General features: G+C 37.8%; 1 long non-coding RNA gene across 1 annotated transcript in view; it reads right to left on the bottom strand.

The window, feature by feature from the left end:
- Positions 1-18,890, bottom strand: part of LOC123861646 (uncharacterized) — a 77,021-nt gene that overhangs the window by 11,231 nt on the left and 46,900 nt on the right. The window contains exon 2 of the long non-coding RNA XR_006795080.3: positions 13,502-13,682. This is a non-coding gene — a long non-coding RNA (uncharacterized LOC123861646). The remainder of the gene's footprint in view (positions 1-13,501; positions 13,683-18,890) is intronic.

Raw genomic sequence — 18,890 nt, 5'->3', positions numbered from 1 at the left:
CCTTATTGTAGCCCCCAGGTATAATTTTAATTAAGTAGTTTAATTAACTACTTAATTAGGCAATTAAGTAGTTTCATCAACCAATTGTCAACCTCCTTGAAAGTTATGCTTTCATTCATCCTATGTTTTGATTGAAAATGTTAGTATATCTTTAGCTGCCTGCTTGCCACCACATCAAAGAAAGGCCACAGTATTTGTCCTGAATTCTTAATTACTAATCCTAGAATTCTCTAACCCTCAGAGCAGACAAAGAAAATAATGGAAGGAAGAAAGCGTCTTCTGTTTTTTCCCTACTCAGAAAATCCTTTCACAAGACCCACTTCTCCTCCTTAACTCTTTGAATCTTTAAACTAAATATAAAAGTTATTTTGGATCAAATTATATTAAACTCATGAAAAAATATTTCACTGACTCCCAGCAGTTTTAAATCTGGATTATGCGATAGATTTGTATCTTTCAAAAACTTATGCTTTCTTAAAGGACACTCAGGAACTTCCGTCCGTGATGCTTTTGCTGCCCTCCCGTGGCTACCCTGGATCCTAACAACCTGAAAAGCCTTTTTTGTCCAGCTGCCTGGTCTCACCCTTTGTCATCTGCTTTCTCTGCCAATGAGACTCCTCCTCACCCTCATCTACAGTATCTGAAGGAATTCAGCCCTTCAATGACTCATCCATATTCATGGCTCCATTTTGACCCAAGACTGTAATGTTATCCTCTGCTAGACTCTTATCTCCCTTCCGGCATTGGTTCTCCCATGTGTGACTAAATGCTTGCTTCCTCTTTGATGGAGAGTGTACGTTCTTAGTAATGGTGCATTCGGTTAAGTGATCATTTATTTAAAAATGATACTCTCAGTCCGTGCTTATCATAAGGCCCTTCATCGACCAGATTATTAGGCTGGATGCATTTGTTAGCAAATCTTGGCTTCTTCACTGAACATTTTATAGGCATCTCTGGGTCTACTTTTTCTAGGGGGCCTTTTCCCAGAAGGCTTTTTCCTGGGTTTTTGTCTCTCCTCACCTCAATATGCCTTTTCCTGGTTCAGACAGCCTCACAAAGATTTTATCTCCAATCTAAGGAAGGTTTCTAATTCAGGATCATCTGCCAAAATGAAATGCCTGATGCACTTTATGGGAAATTAATCATTTAGCTTTTCCTGGCACTTTCTCAAGTTTTTGGAAACGATTTCCTCTCCTCCCCCGATGAAAACAGCTTTTTAAAATTAAAATTTAAAAATATTTACGAGTGGGGTGCCTGGGTGGCTCAGTGGGTTAAGCGACTGCCTTCGGCTCAGGTCATGATCCTGGAGTCCCTGGATCGAGTACCGCATCGGGCTCCCTGCTCAGCGGGGGGTCTGCTTCTCCCTCTGACCCTCCCCCCTCTCATGCTCTCTGTCTCTCATTCTCTCTCTCAAATAAATAAAATCTTAAAAAAAAAAACTTATGAGTGAAGACACCAATTTCATTAAAAGATAAAGCCAGCACTAAAAATGGGCTAACAAATAGGGTGACACAAAGATTTCAGGATAAGAACAGTTCCCTACTCATCATCTCTTAGCTAAACACATCAGTACTAAAAATGCAGGTAAACAATAGTAGGTACTAGATATATGACACCATACTGTGATTTAGCAGTTAAAATGGGTACTGAATTCTAGTATTATTCTAGTATTCTCTACTTCTGTGAGCAGGTCACTTAACCAGTGCCTCGGTTCACTCATCTTTAAAATGGAGACAATGCAGGGCATCTGGGTGGCTCAGTCATGATCCTGGGGTCCCCGCTGAGCAGGGAGCCTGCTTCTCCCTCTCTCTCTGCTGCTCCCCCTGCTTGTGCCCTCTTGCTCTCTCTCTGTCAAGTAAATAAATAAAATCTTAAAAAAAAAATAAAATGGAGACAAGACTACATACTTTTCAGTTTTGTTATAACAAACATGTGGTGCTTTTACAAACTGTAAATCAAGATACAAATATAAAATAGCACTGTTTACACTCTATCTTTTGGGGGATAAAATTAAAAGGAAAACAACATCAAAACAGCCAAATCAACAAAGATCCTCCTCTAGTGGGTCCTTTATAAAAACTCAGCAACTCGGAGTGGATAATTCATATAAAAACATTTTATTCTAAAGACAGTTTCCCATATTTTCCTGTCATAAATCTGAGAACATTTGTAGTGTATACAACTGATGGTTTCTTACATTAAAGCAAAACTTCCAAGCACTAGTAGACATTAGGTTGAAATTCATAAAGCAATGAGGTTGGATTTTAGGGAGAAAAATGGGTGATGCCTAGTTAGATACTGCCTGTTAGATATTGGTCAGTCTGAGTCCGGTTGATTTTAAGCAAAACACTGACCTGAAATGGTCGAAGTGGTCCTCCGGCTAGAGAAAACGTGGTCTACAATGCAAGAGGATCATCTTGGAATTAATCAACTCCTCTACAAGACCTGGAGAAAACCCTCAGGACAGGCCACCCCCCACTCAGGAGCCGCTTTCCCACTTCCTATGCTACTATTAGCTTCCGCGTGGGACCCCCTTGTCTGGTCAGCCTTCATTCTGCACAGCTGCTAACCTTTTCTCACTCACTTGGATCTTAGGAAATCTTAACTGTCGCTTTAAGAGTTAGATATTCCAATGGCTTAATTTAAACACTGCAGTCATTTTTGGCACAATAGCCTATGCCAGATAATATTTTAAAAGAAGCAGAACCCCTTTTAAAACCAATCCCACATGGAATTCCAATTTATAAAAGAGTTCAAAGGGAAGCTGGTCCAGTTGAAATAGGAGTTGGAGGATTGTCTAGATTTCTCTGAGATTCTCCTTCAGCTCTCTCTCCAATCTCACAGTGGCTCCCAGACAATTTTCAAGGATTTTTAAGACTCTAGGAAACCCAGGTTGGAAACATTATGTGCTAATGTGACAAGTGGTTTTCTAAATAAGAAATTAGGATAAACTTTAAAATAATGGAAGGCATCATGGGAGAAACCAAATCACTCTCTAGAGAGGAGAATACCTGAGAAGAGCAAGAGAACTTTCTAGAGCGATAGCAGTGCTTTGTATCTTGACGGGGTATAGGTAGGTGTAAGTATTTTTCAAAACTGAACTGCAGTCTTAGGATCTCACAATATGCCTCAATAAAAGAACAAGGCCAGAGACAGGCTGAACCTAGTTAGTTCCTGGATAAACACTGACTCATGTTCACTTAACTAAAAAGATGCTCTGTAACTTCAATGGGTTTCATCTATGAAGGTCAAGCTCATGTTTATGGAGCAGCCACTATGGGCTAGTTAATACTGTAATTCCAAATCAAGTAACACAGTCCAATGCATCAGCTCAATGGTTATAATATGTACCATCGTTTAATCTCTAGTCGATTTATCTTTGATTGAGATAAAGAAGGATGTTACAGTCCTTATTAAACTAATACTTTGCATCACAATTATGGTGAGAGCTAACCATGTAGCACCCTAGAGACCATTCCCAGAAAAATGATTCCATCAGCCTCGTTTCAGGTCAAAGTGAAGTGTTAATTCTCAAGTGGCATTAGGAGTTAGGAGTTTCACTCCAAAACAGTGGTTCATATACATTTTGGCTCTTATACACGTTTGTGAATCTGATGAAATATAGACACTTCCCCTCAGATATGTGCATGCATATGCACACACACACACACATACACAAACACACAATCTAAATGCTGGATACATTTCAGAAACTTAGATTCCCTGAAGCCTATTCATGAATTCATGGTAAAGAAACCCTTCTCTGGGGGCGCCTGGGTGGTGCAGTCAGTTAAACATCTGCCTTTGGCTCAGGTCACGATCAAGTGGGATCGAGCCCCATCCTGGGATGGAGCCCAGAGTCAGGCTCCCTGCTAAGCAGGGAGCCTGCTTCTCACTCTCCCTCTGCTTGCTACTCCCCCTGCTGTGCTCACACGCACTCTCTCTCTCTGTCAAATAAATAAATAAAATCTTTTTTTTTTTAAAGAAGAATCCCTTCTCTGAATATTTTCTCGGCTTCAGAAAGTCTCATTTGAGAATAATCACTATAGTGTGGTAGAATGATAAAAAAGTTGTCCAGGGGGCAATGATTTGTGCTCTGTTCCTGAGTGAGGTTGTCATTGTTATTGTTGCTGAGAAATTTATTTTCTACAAATTGGCTCATGTCTATTAAAGGAATATCTAAGAAGTATGCAGCATTGTTTGATTTTCAGACACTGGCATAAATACCACATGATTTACCTTTACATAATGGACATCTACTGAATTAAATTTTAAAAACATTTTTTTAAGATTTTATTTATTTTTTGATAGAGAGAGAGAGACACAGTGAGAGAGGGAATACAAGCAGGGGGAGTGGCAGAGGGAGAAGCAAGCTTCCCGCGGAGCAGGGAGCCGGACGCGGGGCTCGATCCCAGGACCCTGGGATCATGACCTGAGCCAAAGGCAGACGCTTAACGACTGAGCCACCCAGGCACTCCTACTGAATTAAATTTTAAACTCATGATTTTCCCAACAATTCTAGAAGGTTTCAATCTCATTCATGGATAGGAAACCTCACATATAGAGATATCCAAGGTGAATTGGTGGGTCAGTGCAAAGTTCAATAAAAAAGACCGAATCCTTGCTCTGGTGTTAGCCCCTTTTCTTTCGGCTATGTTGCCAACCAAGTGTTTTAAATAAATAAACAGCAACAACAATAATAGAATAGTTATCATTTGTTGGGCAGTTCCAAGCATGAAGCTAAGAAATGCTCAAAAAAGTCCACTCTGAACAATAAATTTGAAATCAGAATTTTAAACGTGGATTCACACTGAATGATGATCTTTAAAAAATAATGTGAACATATTCTTCATCATCTGGTGATTGTCTTAACACTGAGTGTCGCTACTTCATTTTTGTGTTTGAGCTTGCACTTACGCCTGCCATTGTGCTCATGCTGTGTGAGAGCTAAATAATTTCATGGCATCCTACACAAAGAAAGGTTTCTGGCAGTTCCACTGGAGAAATGTAATGACAGATTTGTGTTCACGGAGCACAAAGTAGTTTGAGAAATGTGCTCAAAAAAAAAAAAAAAAATCCCTGTTGTTGACTGAATACTTAGTCTTCAAAATAATATTTAACTTTTCTTCCACAATACCAGTTTAGCAGTAAGTGTTATAATAAAGAAATTCTGTTCCCACTTTCAGAAATAAATGGATTAAGCTCCCATTTAATCTAGATTTCAATTCCCTAAAAATATTAACCTTAATGCTAATTTTTAGTAATTAATAAAACTGGCACGTAGGAATTTCTGGCTTGCAGAATTTTGACAAATTATAGCATCTGACTAACCTGAACTATCAAACAAAATCCTTGGAGTTTTAAATTTCATTTTGTACAGCATATTTATGCAAGTAAGCCTTTTCTGCACTGGAAACGGTGAAGCCAGGATGCTGAGAGTTATAGAACCTGACATGAAGCCTCATCACTTTAATATTAAATTCAACATCAGTGTCAGTAAACAACATTATCTGTCATGTCAAATGAATATTATTAACTTAGACTGTGTTTTTATTTGATTCATGTGTTTGTGATGATTTTAAAATATTTATTCTTGAATAGGGCCTGGAAGTGTGTAAGTTACTTATTTCTAGTTTTAGGTTTTTATGCTTGACTAATACTACAATAAAAATTTTAAATCAATATTGGGGAGGTCTATGAATATATATTTTCTTTAAAGGGGGTCTACATATATTAATCAAGTCTGAGAAACACTGGTCCGGAATAGCAGTGGTTAATTTATCAGTATTCTTGAGACATGTTTTTATCACTCAGTGATCCAATTTCTCAGGCGATACACTGAGGATACCATGACAAAGTTTGTCAAGTACTTTGATGAAATCAGTACATTTTTGGTGCCCCTTTAAGCATTTCTGGTACATTTTTTAGCATTCTGGTGATCTTTTCATTTAGTGATGCTATTAAAAAAATAAATTTTGGAATAAAATTTAGGGGGTAACTTTGTCTCTCTGGAGACTCAGGAAAAGCCATATTTGTTTCCTCTGATTCACTCTGGAACCCATTCTTCACTGCAGAGAAGACAGAAGCCAAAATGACACTTTGGGAGCTTTGGTATCATGTGGCAAGCTTAGGAACCGAGTGCTTCACTGTGCTTCAGATAGGAAAGGGTGATAAGGGAGAGACGGTCCCAACACTGGGGGATAGTGTCCACTCTCTCCTTCTCTTTTTCGGTAGAAAGAGTGATGGTGCCTCTAGTGGGGGCAAAGATCTGCCTGTATGTCAATTCTCAACTACAAGTGGCTGTGGTGTTCTGCCTCATTCTGGAAAGTGGTCACATCTACCCATCCTAGGTGCTGAGATGGGGATTCTATTACAGCTTCAGACTCTAGTCTCTGCTGGTTTCTGGACACAGAGGCCACATGGACATGAAATTTCACCTCTGTTTTCTGGTTTTCTTTGAGGCTGTGGGTGCCCATGGAAACTGTCATCCATGGCTGCATATTCTAACTGACCCACTGACCCTAATTCTGCCCAGTTCCTATTCCAGCCTGTGATGTACCACGGCCATTCTAAACCTTAGAACTAACAGAATTCCCAGACAATTTTATCTCTGCTAGCTGTAAGGCCTGTGAGGGCAAGAACCTAGTTTCTTTTGCTCATCTTCTTATTTTGAGCATCGAGCTTGGTACCTAGCAGATAATTGGCTTTCAATAAATATTTATTAAATGAATGAATGAATAAATGAATGCAAGCCTTGAAACATGTCCAACCCTACCAATTAAACGGAGACCTGAAGCATTTTCTCCCACTTCAGAAATACAAATGATTTTTTTTAAATCCCAGGTTATTTCATTTGTGTGGTCTCCAAATCCATCAACTCTTTCCTTGTGGTCATCCTAGCTTTTAAAGGACTGAAACGAAGTCTTTCCTCACACCTTTCTCAATCATGGAGCAGGAGGAAGTGCAATATTCCCAGGGCCTGGAAGTCGGCACCCTTTCTCTTCCAGGAGGTTAAGGAGAGAGTCCCAGCTGTCCAAACAGTGGAGGCAGAGACCTCTCTTTTACCTCAAGACTGGAGGGAATTTTACTTTATTCTGCTCAGAAGTCCAGAAGTCCAATGTGAACACAAAATAGGATTTAAAAATCTATGTCCAGGAAAACTTCTGTGGTTACAAGAACCATACTGCTTGCTCTCATTCTCTGCTTCAATAGAAACACTCCCCCCTCCCCAACCGCTTGCCCTTTGTCACACATGAGGAAAATGTATCCATCTACTCAAGTAATCTTATTTTTTACCTTTGCTTGAAAATGCACCAATAATGTTTGCTCATTTTAATTCTCATTTCAAATAAATTTTCCAGAATGAAAGGGCATGATTATGATCTAACTCTTGAATTTCAACTAGAAATTCAGATTACTCTCCAGAAATCCAGGACCTTTTCACACCAGAAAAAAACTAATTTCTTGCTATAAAAGGTCACACTGACATTAAATAATGACATATTTGAGGAGAGGTAACCTAACCAGAAACAGAATGATTAATAACACCTAGCCAACACCTCATCTTAAAATAAAAATTATGTCAAATTTTCAGTATCCCATATGTGCCAGTATGGTAAATAGTATTTTCAAAAGAAGGCCACAGCCATATTCCTGGTCCTGCACACCACTTTTCTTCAAGGAGTAGAGTCTATTTTCCTTCCCCTTGAAGTTGAGTTGACCTTTGTGAATGAACGTCTGCCTAAATGATTAGAATATGGTGGAGGCAACACCGCAAACTTCCAAGGCAAGATCAGAAGAGTCCAACTGGCTCTCCATTGTGGGATGTCCACTCTTGGAACCCAAGGATGACATTGTGAGAAAGCTCAGGTTACAAGGGGAGGCCACGTGTAAGCATCCTGTCTGGCTGCCCCTGCTAGTCTCAACTGAGAGCGACATCACTCCCAGACCTGTGAGTGAGTTGGTCTTTGGGTGATTCCAGGCCTTGATTTTGAACTACCCCAGGTGAAGCTCAAAGGAGCAGGAACTGTGCTCCTGCCTCACTGTGCGCTGCCTAAACAGCAGCTCTCTGAGCAAAATAATTATTGTGGTTACATCAGGCCACTAGGTTTGGGTTCTTTGTTATGCAACAGTAGACACCCAGACTAATCAAATGCTATATTATCTCAATCCTGTGTTCATTTAACCCTCATAAGAACTGAAAGGTAGGTATGATTAATTCCATATTGCCAATGCATAAACAGGCACTGTGCTGAGCCCTGGAAATACGTTAGTGAACACAGCAAACATATTTCCTGCCTTCACAAGCTTATAGGGCGCAGTGACTGTGTTCCTTTCCTTTAGAACCATGAGCCATTGGGGGCGCTGCTGACCCTTCACTATACATAGGAGAACAAAGATCATGCGTTCCCTAAGCACTGTCTTAATCATAATATTCTCCAGCAGGGATAAATTAAATCATGTGTTTCTCTTGGCTTCAGATGCAGTGTGTGTGTGTGTGTGTGTGTGTGTGTGTGTGTGTGTGTGGTGATCTTACATTAGAATTTTATAGACTGAGTCTTAAAACTATGATGGTTGGCTTTCTATTTTTCACTTGATCCTTTTAAATATGTTTTAAGCTTTCTTATTATTCAATCAGAATAAAGATATAAGTAAAGATATACTTATAAAACCTAAAATATAAAACATAAATATATGTTTATTGAAGGGCAATTGGAAAATATAATTAATGAAAAACAAAAAATATACAAAAGTGACAATATAGACATATAACCGAAATATTTTAATAAATAGGCTTCCAGGAATTTGCTATTCCTATGTATGTATATTTCTGTCAAATGATAGGATATTGCTGAGGACACACCAGACTTAAAATGTCTTGCCTTTTAACCTCATTCACATTGGTAGAATGAAATGATAGATGTTTAAAATCAATGCAAAAAAAAAAAAATCAATGCAAGTAAGATCAGCTTGGCTTTGAAAAGTGTGTGATGAATCTAGAGAGCACTCCCTTCAAATATTTTTTATATTCTCTCACTTTAGGAAAGTAAGATAATTCAACTAAAATAGAGTACCTTTAAATGTTTTAGGATTTAGGACTCCTCAACTTCTTGGCTTATGCATGTTCCTATATATTTACAATTATCTCAGATCTCCAGGGTCATTAACACATTGGCTGTGACTTTGATGCCTTGGCTATGGAAAATGTACTTCACCCATTAGCAACATCCCACATTCTCAAATGGCAACCTCTGAATTTTGGTTTTAGCTGATTGTGGCAATCTGGGTTTCATTATTTAAGAGAGATAAGATGACAGATTGGGCTGGTTCCCACTATCTCAGAATAGCAGCCTTAAATATTTGGAAAATGTGAACACAAAAATATTTAGGGATTTGAAGAGTGTATGCTATTTGCTGTCTGAAAGAGAAAAAGCAGAAGATTATCACCCAAACAGTTTTGATATTGGGTTTTATCTTCCTGAAACAAGCAGACTATGGTTGAAAGAGTCTGTTGCCATTTACTGTGAGACTGTGGACTTACTCATATCTCTAGCATCTCTCATTTGTTTTTAGCTTCATGTTTAGTTAGTAACAGTGGAATCTGGGTGCCAACATGTTTTTAGCAAATACTGTCCAGATCTGCCAGCGATTTCAGCTGCTCGTGGCCATGTAGAAATACAAAGCAGGAAATGTAATGAAGAGGAACAGAGCTTTCAATGAGGGAATGTTCAGAAAGTTTTCACAGGTTAGAGTTCAGCTTCAACTGTGAGTTTCAATTTACTGCACCTTTTCTTTTCTCTCTTATAGTATTCACGCCTGAAGAAATGATCCTGGAAAAGAAGTCATTTTGGATTATCTTTTTCATCACATGGAGGGATATTTTTAATAGCCAATGGTTCATATCTTGGGATCTTGACTTCTCAAAAGAATTCTATTTTCAACCACTAAACACGGCTCTGCAGTTAAGAGACCGCCTTCCCTCAGCAGTGAATGGAGGCCATGCACATCAGGCCTTAGCTATGGCAAAGATCAGTTCCCAGGAAGCCTGTATTCTTGCCATCCCTCATATGAACATTCTGCATTTAAATTAGACCACCCAAATGGAATAGAAATGTGACCAGCAGTCATCAGTGTAGTTGAAAATATAAAGCCAAAATTGAATGGCCCATGAGATATTTGCTGTTTATATTATCTGCTTCCTCACAGTGTTACACAAGCATAAATAAAAGTACCAAAGAAAGGAACAGGAGGCCAGACTGAACAGCTGGAAAATGTATGATGAATCTACAGTCCACTCACCTTCTGATTTCATTCCAGTTCTTTGCACCAAACGGTTTCAGTTCTATAGCAATTCATAAGCTTATGGGAGAGTCATTATCTTGCTCTGCAATGCTAACTCATTTGGGGGTGAAAGAGGCAGTTAGATTGCAGGAGGTTACAAGAGTTGAACAAAGGAAAGCCAATTCAATATTATTTTTATCTGACTGGGCATTTTAATGTTACTGAGAACAAAAGAGTTCTCCTCTTCCCTTTTCTTAACTGTGTCCATCAAGGAAGACTTAGAAATGTTCTTATAATTGTGGCTTACATTTCATAATTTCTTGATTCCCTGGAGTATATAGAAAATGAAAAGATAATGTTTTACCTTGAAAGACTGAAATGGAAAAACCTTCTGTTCATGGAATCTCTCTGGAATGTAGTGATTTGTGTGATTGCAATCACAGAGCCAGCTAAAATAGCATATGAACTCTCCAAACTCTTCCTTCTGTCAAAAAGAACATTTCATTGAAACTACCTTTATAGCCTGGGATGACTGTCTGCTTTCCAAAAAGAGTTCTAAATGGCTATTAAGCAACCAGTAACTCTGCCTAAATGTAGAGCAATTAGAACCATTTTCAAAGTTTTGAGAGATTGTTCTAACCTCGTCCCTTCCTTTGCCAAGACTTAGATGGAATCAAGAAAATAAGCAGCCTGGAGATGAAGACTGAAGACGTAAGTGAGTCAGCACTATGTTTGAAAGTGAAGTGTGTCTGCACCTTTGGAGCAATTTTTGAATTTTTAATTATTATGATTAACTCTGGAGAATGGGATGCCATAATCACAGAACACCTCCTCCATTAAAAAAACAAAAAAACAAAAAAACAAACCTAAAACATTGCATCAACCCCGACCCACATCATTACACATTTGTGCAAGGCCCATCCTTTCAAAATTATTTTTCTCTACTCGATTCCTTATCCCCACTTTATTCTCTGCACCATAGTCATCTTTTCCAATGTGCTCGACATGCGTCCATAGTATGAACAGATTCTTATAAATATACATTGTGTGTCTGTGTGTTGACTTACATAACAGCATTGTGGTATAGATACTGTTTTGTTTCTTACTTTTAGAAAAGTTTTTTTTTTAGAGATTTTATTTATTTATTTATTTGAGAGAGAGAATGAGAGAGAGAGCACATGAGAGGGGGGAGGGTCAGAGGGAGAAGCAGACTCCCTGCTGAGCAGGGAGCCCGATGCGGGACTCGATCCCAGGACTCTGGGATCATGACCTGAGCCGAAGGCAGTCGCTTAACCAACTGAGCCACCCAGGTGCCCCGGAAAACTTTGTTTTTAAGATCTATCTCTGTTGTTCTATATGCATCACATGCATTGTTCCTGATACCGCACAGCTGTCCATGGTGTGCATTCCCTACTTTCTCTTTATCATTCCCCACTATGGACAGTTAGGTGGCCTCAATCTCCACACAGTAAGCAACACTTGATGAAGATCCTTGTACAGTCTTTCATAGATCTGTAAGAGAATTTTTCTAAGGTATGGATCCTGGAGTAGGATTTCATGGTCATATATGCATAGCTGATTCTACTGAGGACTCTAGGATCTACTTTTGCTCTCTAGGACAGCCAGACCAGTTTGCTCTTCCACCAACAGTATACAGTTTGTCTCCTCACATTCTCATTAATATTTGATAATGTCTTTCTAATTTTTGATCATTTAATGGGAATAATGTAGTATCTTGTTGTTTCAACCATGTTGAATTTTGCAGGGAGGTGAGTATATTTTGCTTGTATGAGGATAGTTACATTAAGTAGGAGCATGGTGTCGTTTCAAAGTTTGAGACTGGGAAAGAGAGTCTGTATGGATGCTGATCTGAAGGACACGTTATAGACCCATGTGGATGCTCAGCTTAGTTTGTTCCGTCAGCCCTCCCAATGATTCTGTGAACTACACATACCATTTAATAAACCCCTTTCTGCTTAAAATAGTTAGAAGGGATTTTCTTGTTGGCAGCTAAGAGGCTGGTTTATATAGTAATTGGTACCGTAAGTGGTTGCAAACCCTCAAGGAATAAAATGGGAATCTAGGATAGGTTATTCAAATAGTTTAAGTTTGAAAGCTGAGGATCTGGTTCCCATTATAATACAGGTCACCACAGGATTTTATCTGTGGACTTTTATTTTTCCATATATGTTTTGGAATTGACTTGATGAGTCTCAAAAATGCTCTTGGATTTTTATTAAAATCCTATTGAATTTATAGAATAATTTGAGGATAATTGGCATTATTAAAATATTTTTGTCCATCAATGAACATGGTATGGTTCTCTATTTGGGCTTTCTTTTGTGTCCTATAATATTTTTTAAATTTATCCATAAAAGTTTTGTGGATCTTTGTTAGATTATTTCCATTTCTGGGTGATGTCCATTTCTCCTCTAGTCCAAAAACAATCCTGTTTGATATACAGGAAATTATGAACTACATTTTGTTAACCATTATAACTACATTATATGATGACTATAAAATAGAAAGGGAATGGCAGAGGGAAAAAATTAAAAAAATTTTTATTATGTGTAAGTATCTACTTTACAGGTTTTTTAATACTCTTGTGGATGATGCCTGGATTTCTAATGCATTTTCTAGTTGGTTATTGCTGGTGTAAAACATAGTATGGGTTAAGGATACTTGCTACACTCTCTTATTCATTCTATCAGTTTCCCGGTTGATTCAGCTTTTTTAAACATAGATTGATCTTATCATTTTCAAGTAGTGACTTTCTTTTCTTCCCTTCTAATCTTTAAACTCATTTAGTTCATTGCCCTATTTCACTGACTAGGACTGTAACGCTATGTTGAATAGGATCAATGACAGAGAAAGTCAAGTCTTGTGTCCAATCTTAAAGGGAATGCATAATAAAAGAAAGATGACGACTTTGCAATTTGGCTTCCCCATTTGCCACCACCTTTTCCAAGAACTGTCTCCCTTACTTGTAACTACTTGTTGTTGGGGTGTACCATGGGAGACAAGGAGGGAAGATGGGGAAACCCAAGCCCTGCTCAATTGTTTGCACTCCTCCCAAACCCTACTGGGCTCAAAGACCACTTTGTGTTAATCTCACTGATCTGCACTTCTCATTTTCTGCCTCAAGTTTAGACAGAGAAAGCAAGAGCTGTTCAGAGCTCTCTTTCTATGCCCATGTTACCTTCCATCTGTGGCTACTCACCCCTTCCTAGGCTCTTACTTCATCTGGAACTCACTCCAGGGACTTTTCAGTTTTTCCAATATTTTCTTAGATCCATCTATTTTCTTTCTTCCTTCTGCGGCATCTTCAGGATTGGGTTTAGAGTGGGGATCCAGAAATTCATTCAAGTAATACTTAAATTTTTGCTATTTGGGATTGTTGTCTAAAAATGAAAAGAACAGAGATGAAACTTGGTTGACCATGTAATAAGGAAGTAGCACAACCTGCACACCTACCATGAAACAGTATCTATGAAATACTACGAAAGTTGGCCTAAGACTCAGAAGGAGACTAGAGCTGGCCAGACCTTTGCATGCCTCAAACTGAAAACAGATTTCCCTAAAATCTTGAAGGTTTTAATAAAATCTAGAATCACAATCCTGAAAGGCATGTCTTGATCCTTTACTCAGAGGGAGAATAACAGGGCAGGTGGTTGCAGCTGAAGAAGAAGATGTACTCATATTCTATTTACACATGTCTAAAATCCAACTTTTAGTCTATGGGGCTAGATGTTTGAAATTGGGTAAGAGAAGGAGGGAAGGTGAATGGGCAGATCACACACAAAAAAACTGTGGCCAGAGATCTTTGCCCTTGAACACCAAAAACTAAGAGGAGTTATCTCCCAGGCAAAGGAAACAAACAGATGAGATGGCATTTAGGATAAACCTAAAACAAAGCTTTGGACTGCCCATCTTGGGCCTCCTCCTTCTTCCCCACAATAGTCTCTAATATGAAATGAGTACTTCTCCAAGATGAGCAATCATCAGAACAATACTGACACTGGACCTGTGCACAGATATTAGATCTAAGTGGAGAGGAGGAAAGGAACATAAAGAAAAGACAAATAAAAAACTTGTATCATAAAGAAGCTTTTAAAATGAAGACATAATTGAAGAAAGAGTTCAAACCTCAAAGCAGTTACAAATCACATTCCATTCCTTACAGAGACTGTTCCAACAGAGACTGTTGCTGTTGGAGTCCCTTGCTTTATGTGATTCCAGTCCTGCTCACTTTCTTGATCCACACCTACTCCAGGGGAAATACCTTCCTTGCCTAGCTCCTGGTGAGAGTCTCATTACCTCCCAGTGTCAGCCTTTCTGCTCTTTCCCAGGCTGTTCTGTTTTTCCCATGCATGAGCCAGCCACCAGACTCTTGAAAGGTCCAAATGATGCTCACATCCTATGTCCTCCATTAAATTCTCTTTTGGAAGTGGAAAAATTACCAAGTAAATATATATTGTATAAAAAATACAAATTTTGTGAAATTTGATTTTATGTAGGCAAAATATAACCATAATTGCATGTATTAAAAAACCAGAAGGATGTTTACATATCTACAGGCAAATAGGTACCGTTCCAGTAGCATTTAGTTTTCTTTTTTAAAATCTGGTAAAAAATCATAAAATTTTAACCATTTTAAGCATACAGTTCAGTGGCATTAGGCACATTCCCATTTTTGTGAATCATCATCACTATCTGTCTCCAAAACTTTTTCTTCTTTTCACACAGAATCTCTACCCATTAAACAATAACTCCTAATTTCCTCTTCCCCTCAACTCCGGATAATCACCATTCTACTTTTTGTCTCAGTGAATTTGACTACTTTAGGTCCCTCGTGTAAGTAGAAGCATTTAACATCCTTAAAATCGAATAAATCATTTTATTTGTCCATTACCTCTACTTTGCACATTCAACATTCTTGTTACTTGTTATTCTCCAAACTGATTAGAAAGAGGTTTAAGTTCTAACTGATTGAATGTAACCATGTTAACAGGGGGTTTTTCTTGGTACCAATAGGCAAGTCTCTCTAAGCTTTGAAGGTGCCAATACTAGAGAAAATTTATTCTGATGGAGAAATAAAACTGAAGGAGAAAGTTGAGAGAGCTGAGTTATACACCGAAGAAAGATCACAGAAAAGACCCAAATGACAGAATTCAGTGTCTCTTTCAGTGGGTTGTGTGGGTTTTAATTTAGTCAGTAGGTAAGTGTACCAGCTGGCTTGAGACCACAGGGCTGGACATATTGGTCCTGGACTGGAATAGAAGGCAAGGTATCTGGTTTTGGTTCATCACATGAGCTCATTCATAATTCAGAAAAAGAAAACATAGTCAGGTGTTTGTTCTGATTCTTGGTTAGGAAACTTTCAAATGCTGCAATTGTTAAGAATTAATAAGATGATATTTCTGATGTTTAAAATTGATTCACTGGCTTTTCATAATAGATAAAGACTTCACATTTAAATAGTTATTCCAGAATGGCCTTTTATAATTGACCTTTGTTTAGGTAACATTCTAAAAGGCATTACTCACTAATCATCAATCATTTAAAGACTCTCTGCGGTGTTTCAGGCATAGTGCTATGCACTGGGGTAAAAAGTACTACGTTCAAATAATTCACGACAAAATAGTGCTAGGTGGGAAGGCAGGTAGGTAAGTAGCTAGCTACATAGATAAATAGAGACAAGGGTGAAGAAAAGAGAGATAGGAAGAGAGAGAGAGACAGAGGGAATAAAAAGCGATGTGGCAAACTAAGGATCGGGTAAAGGGTAAATAAAAGTTCTTTGTACTATTCTTACAACTTCAAGTTCAAAATTACTTTTTAAAGGTGCTACAGAAAGTAAGAAGATAGACTATAAAAGTGATAACTAGTTCATTTAAAAGGTCACGTTGTAAAAGGGTCTTCCAACCTTATTTTTTTTTAAGGAATGATTCCTTATCACACTAATAGAGATTTAGAGGAAAATGTAGTTCCACAGGAATAAGCTTGCAAAATACTACGCTCCTCTCCCAGACAGTCTAGTGTACATTTTAGCATATTCAAAGATCAGAGAAGTCCCCTAGGAAATAAAGCCAACTACTTTATTCTATTTAATACAGAATATCCCAGTGTATTTGACCATAGAACTCCTTTTTTTTTTTTTAGTAACATCTACTAAAATAGAGATTTCAGAAATGCCATTGTAAGATAAGGAACATTATCTCAATTTGTGTACAAATTCAATTAGAAGAAGGAGTCTACATGTAAAGCATGGTATGCTCCTGAGTTTACACAGATACAGTTCCAATTGGTCCTCAGATACCTTTGTGTGAAGGTATAGACGTGTGGCCCTCCCTTAATTAGAAACTCTTATCCTTAATGTGGTATTTATTGAATTTCACACTGAGATAAATAGTTTTTGTTTATGCAATTTCCCAGGACTAATTGCTGAGTTTTTAGAACAGTCTTTCACTAAGCTTTAATGACTACAATTAAATGAACCACTAAGATAAAACAAATTATCAATTCAGCCACCTATTGTGAATTGGTTGATCTTGAAGTACCTGAGGAAAACATGTGAGATTGTTGGCCTTTTGCCTAAGATTGCTGGAGACAAGATTATCCAGGTAAGTTCTCCTTGTTCCCTTGAGTCTTTTCTCAAAATTCCCCAAGAGTAGAAGGTGACTTCAGAAATATAACATCTGATTTTTCTCTATATCAATAAAGAAATCCCTGTTAACATGAACTCTCACTGTATGCTTCGTTAGTAGAAAAGTTTGCAAACGAATACTTGGAGAAATTTTAAGAAATAGTTGAGAACAATTTTTCTTTTTTTAAAAAAGATTTATTTATTTATTATTTTAGGGAGAGAGAGAGAGAGAGCACCAGTGGGAGGGACAGAGGGAGAGGGAGAGGGAATCTCAAGCAGACTCCCTGCTGAGCATGGAGCCTGCCATGGGGCTTGATCTCATGACCCCAAGATCACAACCTGAGCCGAAACCAAGAGTCAGTTGCTCAAACAAGTGAGCCATCCAGGCGCCCCAGCAATTTTTCTTCATAAAAAAAATTCCCAATAAAAAACTTGAATAAGCTGTCTCATGTCTTAAGTGATAAAAACACATCTTGGAAGTGAATTCAGAGAATGCTAATTTTTATTTTTTACTTTTTAAAAGCTTTACTTTTTTTATTTTAAAGATTTTTATTTATTTATTTGTCAGAGAGAGAGAGAGTGAACACAAGCAGGGGGAGCGGCAGGCAGAGGGAGAAGCAGACTCCCCACTGAGCAAGGAACCTGATGCAGGACTCGATCCCAGGACCCTGGGATCATGACCTGAGCTGACAACAGATGCTTAAACGACTGAGCCACCCAGGCATCCCAGAGAATGCTAATTTTTAAAGTTTACAAACTAAATGTGTATTCAGTTGCTACTGATTAACTCTAGTATTCTGTTCCTTTCTATATATATATTTAGGGCAAATGCCCAATACATGAACAAAAACAGAAATACTAATCCAGTTATAAGAAATATAATGAATTATCTCCACGATAATAATGTATATTGCTAGTAATAATGTTATATTATTAATATTATAGCTAGTAATAACAATGTAATTGCTAATATTTATAAAGATATTTTCTAACTGAAGTAGGTTTTCTTCATAATTATACATGTAAAGTCATAGAACAGAATGCAGTGATTCTTTTTTTTTAAAGATTTATTTATTTATCATTTGAGAGAGAGAAAGCAGGGGAAGGGGCAGAGGGAGAGAAAGAATTTCAAGCAGACTCCCCACTGAGTGTGGAGCCCATTGAGGGGCTTGATCCCATTCCCTGACCTGAAATCAAGAGTCAGATGCTCAACCAATTGAGCCACCCAGGTGCTTCCAGAATACAATGATTCTTAAAGAGCAAGTATCGATCTAATAATGCACCAATTCTCATTTAATTAATGGACTACATTGCTAAAAAAGTAAGTGTATTAGTGTAAAACCTGGTATTACTAAGTAGATAAAAGGAAGAAAAAGGATATAATGCCAAATAGATGGAGCTTCAAAACATCAAATTATCATTTTCCAATGATATTCCTAATTCACATATTTCTTTACAGTTCTTTACAACTATGCTCAGCACACTGTGTAAACTGTCATTTAACCATGTTAATTATCTTGAATTCTTTCTTTAAACTTGTGCCTTGGGTTATGTGAAATAATGAAAAATAAGAGAAGAAAGAAAGATTAAATGAAGAGAGACAAAAGAAGAACCGAACATTCCCTGTGATGGTTTTTGTATTAAAATATAAAAGGACATAATTTTATTTCTAATGGTGGATTATTATGTGGAAAATGCTAATTATTTTTTTTCTTGGTTAGACCAAAGGTAGAGAAAATGGGTTTTAATTATTTACAAAAGAACTACAAGTTAGAGATCCATTAATTCATTGAAACACTTCATAACCACCTACCATTCATTCATTTAATTCAGAGATTTGTGAACAACAGCCCATGGGCCAGCCACCAGGATTTACAAAGTTTTACTGGAACAAATCTATGTCCATTCATTATATTTTCTATGGCTGCTAAAACAGCTGAGTGGAGCAGTTCCAACAGAGACTTAC

This window comes from Mirounga angustirostris, unplaced genomic scaffold (assembly GCF_029215605.1).
Source record: "Mirounga angustirostris isolate CCGP_5_RB_7025 unplaced genomic scaffold, mMirAng1.0.hap1 SCAF_9, whole genome shotgun sequence".
NCBI lineage: Eukaryota > Metazoa > Chordata > Mammalia > Carnivora > Phocidae > Mirounga > Mirounga angustirostris.
The sequence above is the reverse complement of the archived record's forward strand: the minus strand, read 5'-3'. Positions and strand labels throughout refer to the sequence as shown.